Source organism: Erinaceus europaeus, chromosome 1 (assembly GCF_950295315.1).
Source record: "Erinaceus europaeus chromosome 1, mEriEur2.1, whole genome shotgun sequence".
NCBI lineage: Eukaryota > Metazoa > Chordata > Mammalia > Eulipotyphla > Erinaceidae > Erinaceus > Erinaceus europaeus.
The window spans coordinates 4,748,433-4,764,711 of NC_080162.1; the positions used below are offsets into that span (position 1 = coordinate 4,748,433).

Genomic DNA, 16,279 nt, shown 5'->3' on the forward strand with positions numbered 1-16,279 from the left:
AGGAAGGGTAGCTTCTTTCCAGCACGTCCATGTCCTATATTGCTCCTCAGGGTGCTCAGAATAAAACTTGATGTTGGTTTTGTTGCTCAGTAAGCAGTGATTTACTGAGTGCCTACTGTGTGCAGACGTGCTTGGCATTCAACAGGGAAAAAGAAGTCTGACGTCAAACAGATATGTTTTCTTGGAGTTTACATTATTTGGGTGGATAGGCTACAAAGGAGATGGATAGTAAATAGGACAGATAAATAGAAAAAAAACAGTTGACACATTCAGCAGAGATAACTGCTAAAGAGAAGAATTTACGCAGAGAGAAGGGTGAAGAGAGAGAGAAAAATCCAGAGAGACAGTGGATGGTATGTGAATTTTGAACGTTAGTACTTGTATAACCTGAGTGGATGGATTACAGCAGGAAAACTATTTCTGATCATATAGAGCTGTAATGGTCTTGACTTACCTAGCAAAATGAACATTACTGGTGGATTTAAGCAGAGTAATGAGATTATGTTGCGCACATTTTTGCCTAGATTGATCTAACTGCTATAGTGAGAAAAGATTGCTAAGAGGACTGCAATAATTCAGGGGAGAAATGATGGTGGTTTTGTTTATTGGGTGATTCTGAAGGTGAAACTGAAGAGTTCTCCCACGGCATTTTGGGTGGTCATGTAGTATTCACTGCTAGCATGATTATATTATAAACATTATTCTGTGAGAACAACATAGCCCTCAAAACTGGCATTGCTATTGAAATATTTATGTACATTAAAGTCTACTTGCTCAAAAGTGTTTTTACTTAACATTGTTCCTAGGAAAATATATCCTGGGGGTAGGGCGGTAGCTCATGGGGTTAAGCGCACATGGTGCAGAGAGCGAGGGCTGGCTAAGGATCCTAGTTTGAGCCCTCAGCTCCCCACCTGGAGGGCCATCGCTTCACAAGCGGTGAAGCACGTCTGCAGGTTTCTATCTTTCTTTTCCCTTCTGTGTCTTCCCTTCCTCTCTCCATTTCTCTCTGTCCTATCCAACAACAACAACATCAATAACAATACAATAATAACCACAACAATGATACAACAACAAGGGCAACAAAAGCAAAAAAATAGCCTCCAGGAGCAGTGGATTTGTGGTGCAGGCACAGAGCCCCAGCAATAATCCTGGAGGCAAATATATATATCCAAAGGATAAAGATGAGGGCTTGCTTATAGCAGAGTAAAGGTGCTGATAGCAGAATGAAGTAAAAAGAATGATGTGGATAAGGCCATGAATGGATGAATGAGTGCGTGAATTGTGAATGAAAAAATGTGGAGTTGCTGGAAAATTCCTGATGCTATTTTGCATAGAGAAATATGTCATGACCTCTCTAACAGCCCATTAAAAGAGACAGAAAAAGACCTTGATGCTTAATCCTGAAGGATTTCTTTAAAAAAAAATGTTATGAAGATACAGAAATAGACCTGAATGATGTTCAGCTCTGGCTTATGGTGGTACTATGAATTGAACCTGGGACTCCAGGTGTGAATATCTTTTGCATAACCTATTATCTCCTCAGCTCAAGAATCCCACTTTTAAAACCTGGAGATGTAACAGCTTGCAAACACAAGAGGGAAAACAAAACAAAACACATATGTCATAAAAATAGATATGTGTTTAAAGAGATCACTTTTTTTAAAAAAATTTTTTTTCTTTTTTTCTAATCTTTTTTTTAATATTTATTTTTTTTATTTATTCCCTTTTGTTGCCCTTGTTGTTTTATTGTTGTAGTTATTATTGTTGTTGTCGTTGTTAGATAGGACAGAGAGAAATGGAGAGAGGAGGGGAAGACAGAGAGGAGGAGAGAAAGACAGACACCTGCAGACCTGCTTCACCGCCTGTGAAGCGACTCCCCTGCAGGTGGGGAGCCGGGGGCTCGAACCGGGATCCTTATGCCGGTCCTTGTGCTTTGTGCCACCTGCACTTAACCTGCTGCGCTACAGCCTGACTCCCTATCACTTTTTTTTTTAAGTTTTGCCACAAAGGCAAGGATGGAAATGATCTAGTAGGCAGTCAGAGGAGAGTGGTGGGGAGCAAGAGATTATCCTGACACTGGAGAAAGGAGAGAAGATCCACAAAAGTTGTATCTTGAGTCATCCTGAGGTGTAGGCTCTCTGGGGCTTCTAAGATCCTGGAGGGCAAATCATCTGGACACACATATATGTATGAGTTGACAGGGTGGCGGCAGATGTGGAAATTTTGACATGTTCTATTTTCTCTGTGATTTACAGTGCGACTCAACAGTCAAAAATAAGAATGGGGGGGAGGAGGTAGAAGGGTGAGAACAGAGAAGAAAAGAAAGAAATGGATGGATGAATGGGACTGGAAAAAAAATAGTTATCAGGCAGTCCACCCCCCCCCCCCACCCCGATGTTGTCAATTTGTTATCTAGATTCCAAAGGCAAGGGAGAGCTTACTGAAGTCAGGAAAAGAGCTGCTGGGACCAAGGGGAAACGTCTTCCTTCCCTCTTGGGTCCTGGACTCCCTAAATGATTCAAACCACATAGACTGAAGACACATTAGTGCAAGAAAAGAAAAAGAAAAAAAAATCCTTATAATTTCCTGTATATGGAGAAATCTATCTATATAGAGAATGAAAATAACTCTTTCAGTGGAGAAAGGGGATTGAGTAATGGGATGGTGACCAGGGACTTCAAGGACAAGAGGAGAGGGTAGAAAATCACAGTGGAAGGCCAGCTGCTCCGAAATGATCTATTTGTCCAGCCACGCAGACATGTTTCTTGGATGGAAAGGACACTTCTAGAAATAATTGCGAGTCTAGCAGTACCCTCGACTTCTATTCATGTAGATAATTAAGGGGCAAAACTTCCAACTTGGTAATGTCTCCCTTGTCCTGGTGTGGAAATAATTCACATGCCAAAGTGATAAGTCTTGGGGGCACCGCTTTGGAACATCTTGGGAAAAACCTGTTTCCAGCATCCTTATGAAACTCAGGGACTGGCAGGGAGCTCACCTGGTAAGTATACACTTCATCATGGCAGAGGACCCAGGACTGAGCCCTAGACCACCATACAGGGCACCATGTAAAGGGAGAACATTGAGAGTAGAGAAAATCTATCATGTTGTCTCTATTTCTCTGTCTCTCCTTTCTCTCACCATCTGTATGGAATAAGCGGGAAGAGTCCATTGGGAGCTGTGGAATGGTACATGCAGGAGAGAGACAAAGAGAGAGAGAGAGAGAGGAAGAGAGAGAGAGAGGAAGGAAGGAAGGAAGGAAGGAAGGAAGGAAGGAAGGAAGGAAGAAGTCCAGGAAGTGGTACATTGGATAAAACACTGGATTCTCAACCATGAGGTCCCGAGTTCGATCCCCGGCAGCACATGTACCAGAGTGATGTCTGGTTCTTTCTCTTCTCCACTGCTCCTATCTTTCTCATGAATAAATAAATAAATTATTAAAAGAGAGAAAGAAATACAAGACAGAAATAATGAAAGGAAAGGAAGGAAGAGACAGCAGGAAAGAAAGAGAGAGAGAGATCATTCCCAACTCCAGAGGAAACCAAACATAACAGGACATACTGGAGTGAACTGGCAGAAAATGACTCTAGGAGCAATTCAGTAGGGATAAGTTTATCCATGTTTATTAACTGAATGGCATGTTGTTTTGTCATGTGTGTGACCCAGGTTTGAGATGTGTCACCGCTGCACACTGAAGACAGCTTTGGTGCTGTGGTATGTATGTGTATATATATATATATATATATATATATATATGTATGCCTGTCTAATTATTAAGTTTTTATTTTATTTATTTCCACACCAGGTCAAGGGAGACATTACCAAGTTGGAAGTTTTGCCCCTTAATTATCTACATGAATAGAAGTCGAGGGTACTGCTAGACTCGCAATTATTTCTAGAAGTGTCCTTTCCATCCAAGAAACATGTCTGCGTGGCTGAACAAATAAGTCATGTCAGAGCAGCTGGCCTTTCACTGTGATTTTCTACCCTCTCCTCTCGTCCTCTAAGTCCCAGGCCCCTCTGTCAATTTGCCTCTGTGACTCTATATTTTTAAAAAGTTTGATTTTTACCTTCCCACATAGACTAGGAGACAAATGTGCTCATTTTTCTTTTTTTAAAAAATATTTTATTTATTTTACTTTTGAGAGGAATGGAGAGAGAGAGAGAGACAGAGAGAGAGAGAGACAGAGAGAGAGAGAAGAGCACTGCTTAGCTCTGGCTTATGGTGGTGCAGGGAATTGAACCTGTAACTTTTGGCGCTTCAGGCATGAGAGTCTGTTTGCATAACCGTTATGCTGTCTCTCCTGCCCTAAGATCATTTTTCTAAGAAATAACTCTGAGAATCTTGAGAAATATCTTTCAGAGTAACTGTGTGTAACCGACAACATACTGAGAAAGTATTTCCAAAAGGCAGATTAAGAATTATAACTACAAGCTTTCACTCTAAGAAAAAGGAGTCAAGACACTAAAATCATGAAGAAACCATATTAAAGTTTAATCAAGCTGAAAAAAAAAGAGTATATCTTGGTTATTATCCCATTTGGTTCTTTATTTTATTTTATTTTTTTTAATAGCCCCATTCAGTTGCCGGAATTCTGGTCCTAGGAGACAGAAAATTGAATTAAACCAGAACTGGCTGTTTTGCCAATAAGAGAAGGATTGAGAGGCAGGAAAAGGAAGCTGACTTTGCATGTGAAAGAATGATTCTGATGATTGGCATTGGGTTTGAATCAAACCCAGAGGAGGAGCACTCAAGACAACAGGAACATTAAAACGTGGAGTAGCTGTGGACTCTAGTCTTAACGGGTTGAAGAATTTTTGCAGTTATATTGTAATAGAAGTGAACTGAAAATGATTTTGTCTTTTTTTTTTTTTTCCTTGCCTCCAAGGTTATTGCTGGGCCTGCACTATGGATAAAAAAAAAAAAAAAAAAAAAAAGCTCCTGGAGGCTATTTTTCCCCCTTTTGTTGCCTTTGGTTCTTTATCGTTGTTGTTGCTGTCATTGTTGTTGGACAGGACAGAGAGAAATCGAGAAAGGAGGACAATACAAAGAGGGGGAGAGAAAGACAGACACCTGCAGACTTCCTTCACTGCTTGTTTTGTCTTTTAGAATATCAGAAAAAAGTTCATAGGAACAAATTCTTAGAAATTTTATGCAAGTTAGACTTTTTTATGATTTATTAATCTTCCTAATGTAATTGTAACCATATAGAAAGCAAAAGATACTTTTGATTCCTGTGTTCAGGTCTCTCTCTCTCTCTCCACAGGTCTCTCTCTCTCTCTCTCTCTCCACTTGCTTCTAGTCAGGGCATCAGACCTGGGATCTTGGGCATGCCAGATCTCTGAGATCTTTTCATTCCTCTGCCTCTATTTCTCTCTAAATGCCTTGACCCTGATTTCTGCAGTCTTTGTAAAGGTAAAGATGCCTGGTCTTCCAAGTTCATATTTTGCTTCTTGCTTTCAGAAAACTCTTGAATGTTTTTAAAGAATGCTTTGATTATTTTTTTGTAAAAAAAAACAAAACAAAACAACAACACTACAAACTTTGCTAGCCCCAATTAAATCTCTCAAACAAACACAGCCAAGCCAATGAGAAATCCTTTAATTACTGTCTTTTCCACAGCTGTGGAAGCATTTGTTATGTTTTGCAAAAAAAAAAAAAAAAAAAAAAACCAATAGCCATAGAACTATAAATAATTCTGACCAAAGAAATATTTTCTGTCCCATTTTTCTAATCAGAAGATGGCTTAATTTATGTTTGGAGTGGGCAAGTCACAGTTCAGTGTATGCACATGCTGCATGAAAAATGGAAACACATGATTCAGTACCCACACATTGGGGGAGAGGGAGGGTACCATGAAAATGAAGGCAATAGAAAAATAGACATAGAAATATACTGTCCGGTGCATGAACGTGTTCAATTAAATTTGAATAAGAAAGCACACTGAGAAATCCGATTAGATCATGAGAAAATGATCACCCGAGAAAATGAAGTGAACTTTGGAGGACAACAGCAAATGCGAGGTCTCTTAACATTAAAGAGAAAAGTGCTTCCTTGATAATTGAGCTTTCTTTCTTCCTACATACTGATCATCTGCAAAGGGATGCAAGCATTCCTGACTATTTGTTTGTTTATTTATTTATTTTAAATGAAGCAGTGTTGTTATATTCAGCAAAAACATTTGCAAGCTTGTTTAACAAATATTTCTGGAAGTCTGCCATGTGCTAGGAATCCTTCCAAGTTTTGGGGATTTAGATCCTTTTATCTTTTTATCCTTTTTAAAAAGCATTGTATTGGGGGGGAAGGGTTGTGAAGTTAATGCTTTACAGTATAGCTGTTGACATAATAGGTACAGTTTCTTATCTCCCTGTGATAAGAGTCTGAAATAGAATTTCACTCCATATTTAAGACCATTTCCACCATTGTGCATTGGGACTCTCTCCACAAGCTCCTACCCTCTCCTCCTTCTTCAGAGTCCTTTGCGTTACTGTAACATAACTTACCCAGAAATCTCTCTCCCAGGGACTTACACAAGGAGAACAAAAACAATATGCCCAAACAGATATCTCTTTAAAATTTTATTTAATCTGTTATTGGATGGAGACAGAGAAACTGAGAATTGAGAGGGGAGGGAGAGGTAGAGAGGGAGAAAGAGACACCTGCAGCCTCGCTTCACCACTCTTTTTATTATTATTTTTTTATTTTTTAAATTTTTTTAAGAAAGGATTAATGAACAAAAACATAAGGTAGGAGGGGTATAACTCCACACAATTCCCACCACCCAATCTCCATAACCCACCCCCTCCCCTGATAGCATTCCCAATCTCTATCCCTCTGGGAGCATGGACCCAGGGTCGTTGAGGGTTGCAGAAGGTAGAAGGTCTGGCTTCTGTAATTGCTTCCCCGCTGAACATGGGCGTTGACTGGTCGGTCCATACTCCCAGTCTGCCTCTCTCTTTCCCTAGTAGGGTGGGTCTCTGGGGAAGCTGAGCTCCAGGACACATTGGTGGGGTCTTCAATCCAGGGAAGCCTGGCCAGCATCCTGATGGCATCTGGAACCTGGCTTCACCACTCTTGAAACTTTCCCCCTGCAGGTGGAGACCGAGGTCTTGAACCTGGGTCCTTGCACATTGTGGTGTGTGCACTTCACCAGGTTCACCACGACTTGGCCCCTCCACATAGATCTCTGTACATCTGTGCTCATAACAGCACAGGATTCCCAAACTAGGAAGCAACCCAGGTTCCCCATGACAAATACATGACAATAAAGTAATATGATTCCGCCATAAAGAAATAAAGAGTTCACCTCTTTTGCCTCATTTGGATGGGAATTGGAGGAATCACGCTCAGTAAGATAAGCCAAGAAAGAGAAGGACAGATATCAGTTGATTTCACATATAGGTTGAACTGAAGAAACATAAAGTGAAATGTGGACTCAGGTCCCTTTGCTCCCAGAGCCTGTGTCCCAGTGAAGTGGATGGAGGGCAAGGTGATGAGGAGAGAGAGGCACTGAGTGGCCGAGCCGTATTAGTGGTACTACCAAGGCAAGACCACACCAAACAGCTGTTATCTGAGCTGAAGTCTCAAGGTAGGTATGGGATGGCCAGTGTATAAGGCTGGTGGAATTGCAATTATAAGGTCCTGAGGGGGAACATGTCCTTAAGGAACTGGAAAAGGCTTATAGAGGACTGAGTTGGAGACAAAGACAATTTGGCATATCCACATGGTAGAGTATGGTTCTTGGTGATGATAAGCTGTTTTCTTCTTTTTTTGTTTGCTTTTTTCCCGAGGACCTTTCCTTTTTTTAATATTTCTTTTTTGAGTTTATTTATTTATTTTCCCTTTTGTTGCCCTTGTTTTTTTTTTATTGTTGTTGTAGTTATTGATGTTGTAGTTGTTGGATAGAACAGAGAGAAATGGGGAGTCGGGCGGTAGCGCAGTGGGCTAAGCGCAGGTGGCGCAAAGCACAAGGACCGGCATAAGGATCCCGGTTCGAACCCCGGCTCCCCACCTGCAGGGGAGTCGCTTCACAGGCGGTGAAGCAGGTCTGCAGGTGTCTGTCTCTCTCTCCTCCTCTCTGTCTTCCCCTCCTCTCTCCATTTCTCTCTGTCCTATCCAACAACAACAACAACAATAATAACTACAACAATAAAACAACAAGGGCAACAAAAGGGAAAAAATAAATAAAATAAAAAAAAACTTAAAAAAAAAAGAACAGAGAGAAATGGAGATCAGAAGGGGAGACAGAGAGGGGGAGAGAAAGACAGACAACTGCAGATCTGCTTCACTACCTGTGAAGCAACTCCCCTGCAAGTGGGGAGCCGGGGGCTTGAACCAGGACCCTTAACCAGTCCTTGCGCTTCGTGCCATGTGTGCTTAACCCGCTGCACTACCGCCCTATTCCCTTTTTTAAATATCTCTACTTATTTATTATTGAACAGAGACAGAGAGACATTGAGAGGAGAGGAAGGGATGGGGTGAGAGGAGGAAAGAGACAGAGAGACAACTGCAGCTCTACTTCACCACTTGGAAAGCTTTCTCCCTGCAGATGGGGCCCAGGGACTTGAACCTGGGTCCTTATGTGTTTTAATGTGTGTGTGTGTGTGTGTGTGTTTTAGCTAATAATGTAGTAGAGAAATTTTAAGGGGGGCTGGGAAAATAGCTCACCTGGATAGCATTTCTGGCTCCTCAGTGGTGTGGCCTTGGATTAAATCTATCCTTCTAGCTTCAGCTAATGGGTGTCCTTAAAATATAACTTTCATCCGGTTGCTTAATTGCCAAAAAACATTTAAATAATTTTATTTAAGATTTTTATTTCCTGCTATTGTCAGGGCTCCATTGTCCCTGGCTTATTTCCTAGATGGATAGACAGACAGACTGTAACACAGAAACTTCCTTCAAAGCAGATTTAAATTTCTCCAGGTCCTGATGGAATTGGGGTTCAGAGCCCTCTGGTCATATTCCCCTAACATTTACCCCTTTGAGAGGATAGACCAAAATTCTTTATGAGGTGCAAAAGGTGGGAGTTCTGGCTTCTGTCATTGCTTCTCTGCTGGACATGGGTGTTGGCAGATCAATCCACCCAGCCTGTCTCTCTCTTTCCCTAGTGGGGCAGGGCTCTGGGGAGGGGAGGCTCCAGGACACATGGGTAAGGTCATCTGCCCAGGGAAGTCAAGATGGTATCACAGTAGCATCTGCAACATGATCACTGAAAAGATATAAAGCAGGACAAAACCTTTAATGAACAGGAACCCAAAAGTAGCAATAGAGGAGATGGAATCAGGGGTTTTAGGGTGAAGAGAAGGTAGGAAGTCTTTTTCAGGTATGTTCCTAGGGCCCATAACTGATGGTTTTTGCTTAGGCTTCATAGCTAACATGCAAGTAGACTAAAAATGTTGTCTGGGAAGATGGTATCAGAGTTGAGAGTAGGGCTAGAAAGCTGGATCAGGGCAAAGAGTAGCTCCCAGACTTGAATAAAATATATAAATATAGCTAACTACCACAATGATCTGACCCAGGGCCCATATCTATTCATATTTAGCACAGGAGCTTCTGTAACCCTGGACTCCTTGTCAGTCTGAACTCACGGACTATGGTCACAGCTGGGAACATATTAGGCTGCACTCATTTCAGGACCCGTCTTCCTTGAGTGGCAGAGTAGGCTGACCCAGTCTCCCTTCAGAGAGTGTGGAGATGCCAGCCTAGCTTTGCAGGCAGGAGAGACCAGGAACTGATGGCTGAGCGGGACCACAATATGCCCTGTGTTGGGCTGAGCTTCACTGACTTGAGACAGACGACCCGGGACTCATGGTTGAGCTGTACACAGTATTTCTTTATTCATGCAGGACGCAGCACAATCTCAGCCGAGCTAGACTAAACTAAACTAATATACTTGCCAAGTAGGGTGTAAACAGGATGTGAGGTAGAGAGGGTGGAGAGAAAAGTGACTGGTGGAAATCAGGGTGTGACAAGGAGAGGGGGCAGAGCAAAAAGACATCATGAACCAGTGGGGATTAAACCAATGCCAGGCAGACATGCTTGTGCTTAGTTATGTAAATAGAATAGTGTTAAGCAGGGGGGATTAAACCAAATGAAACAGAAGAGGTTTTTAGAAGTAGAATTAGAAGCATACCAACAGCCCTGCTGCGTTTATTGATCTGCCTTTAAATATCTTCTGAGATGGAAGTGGTAGGATGGAAAAGAAAGTACGTAGGATAAGGGAGCAGAGTGGAAAAAGAGCACGAACCAGTGGGGATTAAACCGGTGGTATTTAAACCAATGGAGATTAAACCAGTGGGGATTAAACCAGGGTGGGTCTCACACAAAACAATGTTTATGTAAATACACCACAGCGTTAAGCAAAGCAGGGGAACCTGGCATGATGACATGGATAGAAACAGAAGCAGAACTAGCCAAAGGAGAAATGATGACCAACAGGGAGTCCCTACCATTGGTAGTTCATAGTGAGGGTGAGGTCCTTGTGATGGTGTTCCTGATGAAAGTAACCAGTGATGGTGGAGAGAGGGATCTATGAGAGGTCTGGCCCCACTGAATCTCTGGGAGAACACAAGGATTCCCTCACTAAGGCCCCAGGAGATGGGGTGGCCTGGCAGTGACCAAGGAGGCCATCATTAAGAGACTCAGCCTCTTGCTATGGGAACCTATTCTGTGTGCTTTCCTAAGGGCTTGTAAAATAGGAACTAGGGACGGTAAAATTGGACATGGCCCCCGACATATTCAAGGAAAGTGCTATGGTCTCTCTCACTCTCTCTTTCTCTGTCTACCTCTTTGATTCTATCTAAAATAATAATAAAAAAGGAACTGCTCTTTGTTCTTAAGCCAGAAGAACAGTGTCTCTTTCTCACCTTCTTCTAAATCAGTAATATTTTCATTGTATATTGAGCCTGATGGTTTTTCAAGAAACACGTGAAATTTTTCTATAGACACTTTGAACGTGATCTATATGTCTGCACTGATTTAAAGAGGTTGTTGAACAAGTTGGTCAAGGTCAAGTGGTTCCATCCTTTCCCCAGGTTTTGTTTTGTAAATCATGTTGAAGTAACAACAGCTTACTTGATTGTATGACTATCCGCTTTTTTTTTTTAATTTTTAAAAATATTTATTTATGTATTTATTCCCTTTTGTTGCCCTTGTTGTTTTATTGCTGTAGTTACTATTGTTGTTGTCATTGTTGGATAGGACAGAGAGACATGGAGAGAGGAGGGGAAGACAGAGAGGGGGAGAGAAAGATAGACACCTGCAGACCTGCTTCACCACCTGTGAAATGACTCCTCTGCAGGTGGGGAGTCAGGGGCTCGAACCAGGATTCTTAAACTGGTCCTTGCGCTTTGTGCCACTTGTGCTTAACCCGCTGCGCTACTGCCCGACTCCCGACTATCCATTTTCTTTGTCAGCAGAGTTTATAGTTTTCATTCCGTAGCTGAATCAAGTTAAGTGTCAGTACCATCGATGATTTTATACTGGGTAGGATCAATTAGAAGACCACCTTTTGTTTCAGATGGCGAACAGCAAGATTTGACTTTATAAGCAAGTTTCATGAATCCCATGCTAGCCATATAACATAGCAAAAACATGAATTTGTACCCCTCCAATTTTGTAATCTGTTCTGAGATCTTGGGAAGTATCTGTCTCATTATGCAGTGAAATACCTCTTTGATCCCTATAGATTCTGATTTTTAAATAAAACCAAAGCCCATTAAACCACTTCCTTGAATATGTTGAATCGTTTTGTATCTCATTCTGTCATTAAAACATTGGATTTGATTGTCTAAGAGTAATAAACTGTGCCACCAGCTTTTAAACACTTCTCTCCCCGTTGGTCTGTGTTTCTGTGTGACTAAATCTTAGACACAAATAATATGGAGCTGTAACTGGAGTTTCTGAATCGTCCATTTCCTCAAGTTTCTTCTATTGGTGATTTGCACCACTAAGGCTCTGACAAATTTGTAAATAGAACATACTCCAACTGTTTAATTATTCAAAGAAGTATGATTAGAAGTAAAGGTTGGGGAAAGCAAGTAGAAAACATTTTCAGGGGGCCGGGTGATGGTGTGCCTGGTTAATCGCCTATGTTACAATGCACAAAGAGCTGGGTTCAAACCCTCCAGTCTCCACCTGCAGGGGGAAAGCTTTGCAAGTGGTGAAGCAGGGCTACGGGTGTCTCTCTGCCTCTCTTCCCCTCTACCCCTCCCTTTCCTTTTGATTTCTGACTGTGTCTATCCAATAGATAAAGATAATAAAAATTAAAAAAAAATTCAGCCTACCATTTCTTGAGAATGTAGTAGGAACTAAGTGTCATAGTACAAAGATTAGGAGCCATCTTTAGAGAAGGAGGTAAATGTAATGGAATTTTCTTTCTTTCTTTCTTTCTTTCTTTCTTTCTTTCTTTCTTTCTTTCTTTCTTTTTTTTTTTAAGACCCAGCTGTGCTGGTTAAGTATATCATTATACTAGCTATGCAACCGTTACTTAGTTTTGCCATTATCATGTTGACATATTCCCAGATTCTTTACTATTTTCTCTAGTACTGAGTAATATAGGAAAAAGTTCTCATTTTGGATGAGTTATTGAAATGCAAAATATTGAAATACTAAAATACTATTTTTAGCACTCCAAACAGACTTGGAATGACCAGGAAAGAAACTAATGAAATCTGTTCGTTGAAATCTGTTGCTGTGACTCAACTTCTCTCTCTCTCTCTCTCTCCTCTCTCTCTCTCCTCTCTCTGTTTATTTACTTCTTTCTTCTCTCTACTTGTGTCATCCTTTTGGGGGCACAAATAAATGGAAGAATGGAGAGATTAACGACAGAGGATGCTCTCATTTTATATTAATAGATGCAGCTATGCCCTATAGATTTTTTTTTCCTCCAGGGTTATCACTGGGGCTTGGTGCCAGCACTACAAATCCACTGCTCCTGGAGGCTATTTTTCCCATTTTGTCACCTGTATTGTTTCCCTTTGTGTGGTTGTTATTGTTGTTATAGCTGTTGTTGTTGGATAGGACAGAGAGAAATTGAGAGAGGAGGGGAAGACAGAGAGGAGAGAAAGATAGATACCTGCGACTCCCCTGCAGGTGGGGAACTGGGGACTCAAACAGGGATCCTTGCACCGGTCCTTGCGCTCTGCGCCATGTGCGCTTAACCTGCTGTGCTATCACCCGGCCTCCTGGCCCCCTGGCCCCCTGCCCTATAGATTTAACCCTACTTGTCAAACTGCTGAAAGTGTGAATCAAATGAAGTAAGGTAATATGGTCAAGAGTTCCTAGAACAGCTAAACTCCTTTAACCACTATGATTTGGAAAGTTATCAATGAGGAGGTGGCATCTGGATGATAATATCATGACTATAATGGTATTGTCATGAATGCCGTGGTAATATCAGGAATGGAAAAATAAAAAAACAAAATGTCAAGTGTTAACAGAAATAAGCATTTGGTAACAGAGCAGTGCGGAAAAGATTTAGTTAGAAACCAGGCAGTGGTGCGCCTAGTTAACACACATAGCAGGCACTATGCAAGGACCCTGGTTCAATCCCCTGCTCCCCACCTGGAGGGGGGATGCTTCTTGAACAGTGAAGCAGGTCTGCAGGTGTCTGTCTTTCCCTCTCCCTCACTGTCTCCCCTCCTCTCTCAATTGCTCTCTGTCTTATCCAATAAAATGGTTGCCAAGAGCAGTGGATTTGTAGCATATTAGCACTGAGCCCCAGCTATCATCCTGAAGGCAAAAAAAAAAAAAAAAAAAAGAGGAAAGGCAACAGAAACTTGAGTATATGCACGTTGATTTCATTCTCAAATGGTATTGACTTTCCAGCTCCTGCCTAACACTGAGCTCCTATCACTTGCGTTCTCAACAAAGGACTTTCTAGTTTGGAGCCTCACTTATTTTTATCCTCCCCCTTCTGGGAGTCCATTCTCCTTGTCTCCTGTATCAATTTAGCTATCATTATATGAAGGGGAAAAAAAAAGAAATAGAAAAGTGCTTGCTTGCTCAGTTGCTTTATACTGGTCACCACTTTTGTGAAGACTTAGCTGTTTAAATTGTAAGTTTCTTTGTAATGAGGATAATACTGGTATCTCCTTTCACTGGATATCTTTAAGCAACTGGAAAAAACATAACCCAGCAGTAGCAAATTCCGCTATCCATTTGCAATCCGTGACAGTCAAGGCCATCTGTTTAATGCTATTTGGGTATGTGCCACCATTACAGCGGTTCCCCAGATAATGCAGCTCCGTAAATGGAAGTGTGTGGGGGGGGTTCTACTGCTTAATTCTGATACTGCACTTATGCCATTCAGTACTGTGCTGCATCCTATTTTGAAAATATGTGAAATAAATGGAAAAATACTTCCCATCTTCATGCTACACCCCCCCCAGGGAGTAATTACATTTTTTTGGTTTCTTACTATTACTATTATTGTTATTATTTACCAGTTAGCATTTAAAAATTGCAATGACAGGAATCCATTGTATGCCACCCTTAAGCTCTGAGACAAGGCACGCCTAGTCATTCTGTTGTTGAAATCTGCACGCCTTGCTCCAGGCTGCTTGTGGCTCATTGAATGTAGGCCAGTGTGTGTAACCAGTCAGCTCTCTAGAAACATGCCTGGAAAGTGCTCAAGATGGTGGCCACCCAGGACTGTGCAAACCTGTTTCGTACCAGCGATTCGCTCCCGTGACTGGGTTTGTGCACAGAGGAGGGAGGGTGTGCGGAGCTCTGTGTAAACCCGCGGTCTACTTGGAGCGTGGGCATGAGAGCCCACTTCCAAATGCCACTTGACGGCCTCTGAATGGGTGCTAACCAACCCTGAATTCAGAGTGGTGTGCTAAACACTCAGTCTGAATTAGATAATGTGACTCAAGATGGGAACTTTTTTTTTTGCTTTTTTGTTTTCGTCATAGGCATCATTGTAATCACTGAAAAGCCTAGTTTAGGAGCTTACACACAGTGTACTTGGAGGACATATATCCGTGAGCAACAGATGTCCACTTACGATGATGGCCTACCAGTAAGATTTCAGCGTTAGTAAAAGGATACAAAGCTTGTACTGGACGGATTTATCAAACAGCTTGAAGCAGGGGCTAAGGCAAGTATTCATTCCAGGTCACAGCAAGACCTGTGTCTACGTGTCCCCTGAAAACTTGAGGTGGGCCATGAAGAAAGACTGTGAGGACAAAAGATAGATAGGAGGAAGGTCAGGGGAATTTTAGGCAATAGATAAGTAAAGCCAACTGCCTTACGTGGAAATTGGGATGTGTCTGAGTGCAGTTGTAATCCCACAGAGCTAAGTGCCAGATATTTGCTTTTGTATCCTGCTTCCTGTTGCTTCCTGTTTGATGGTTCTGCACTCTGTCAAAGTCCTGTAAGAACCCTGGAAGTGGGTCATTTCAGAGATAGCTGACCCCCGTCCTCTGGCATTGATAAGGTCCCTGCTTGTGGACTTCATCGGTTAGCTCTGAGTCTTGACTCCTCAGCAAACTCATGTTAAGGCAACATATGACACTCCTGCAGAGACGGGTGAACCATGGTAGATAGCTGCTCCCTGTTCCTTTAAGCTCTGATCCAGGGAAGGCAGTATTCCTGGCACGAACATTTGTCAGATGTCAGTCAATATTAGTGAAGAGGAATTGTGACTATCCAAGGCTTGGTGAGATTGCAGTTGTATGAGAGAGAATTCTTTTATTTTATTTATTTATGAGAAAGATAGGAAGAGAGAGAACCAGATATCACTCTGGCACACGTGCTGCCGGGTATCCAACTCGGGACCTCATGCTTGGGAGTCCAAAGCTTTATCACTACAACACCTCCCGGACCACGAGAGAGAATTTTTTTTTTTTAATTTTACTTTCCTTTTTGTTGCCCTTGCGTGTTTTTTTTTTAATTATTGCCGTAGTTAATACTGTTGTTATTGATGCCATCGTTGTTAGGACAGAGAGAAATGGAGAGAGGAGGGGAAGACACAGAGGGGGAGAGAAAGACAGACACCTGCAGACCTGCTTCACCACCTGTGAAGTGACTCCCCTGCAGGTGGGGAGCCGGGGCTGGAACTGGGATTCTTATGCTGGTCCTTGTGGTTTGTGCCACGTCTGCTTAACCCATTGCACTACCGCCTGACTCCTGAGAGAGAATTCTTGAATGCATTTTGTGTCTTGTGTGTTCCCTTAATTCTTATGAGATGATCTGAGAATTCCCAGTTCTGGGAAGAATTATTCTCTTTAATAAAATCTGAAATTATCTTAATAAAGTAACAGGGTTTGTCTTGTA

At 41.9% G+C, this 16,279-nt stretch overlaps 1 protein-coding gene across 2 annotated transcripts in view; it reads left to right on the forward strand.

The window, feature by feature from the left end:
- Positions 1–16,279, forward strand: part of PRKG1 (protein kinase cGMP-dependent 1) — a 1,377,090-nt gene that overhangs the window by 1,030,437 nt on the left and 330,374 nt on the right. The window lies entirely within an intron of this gene.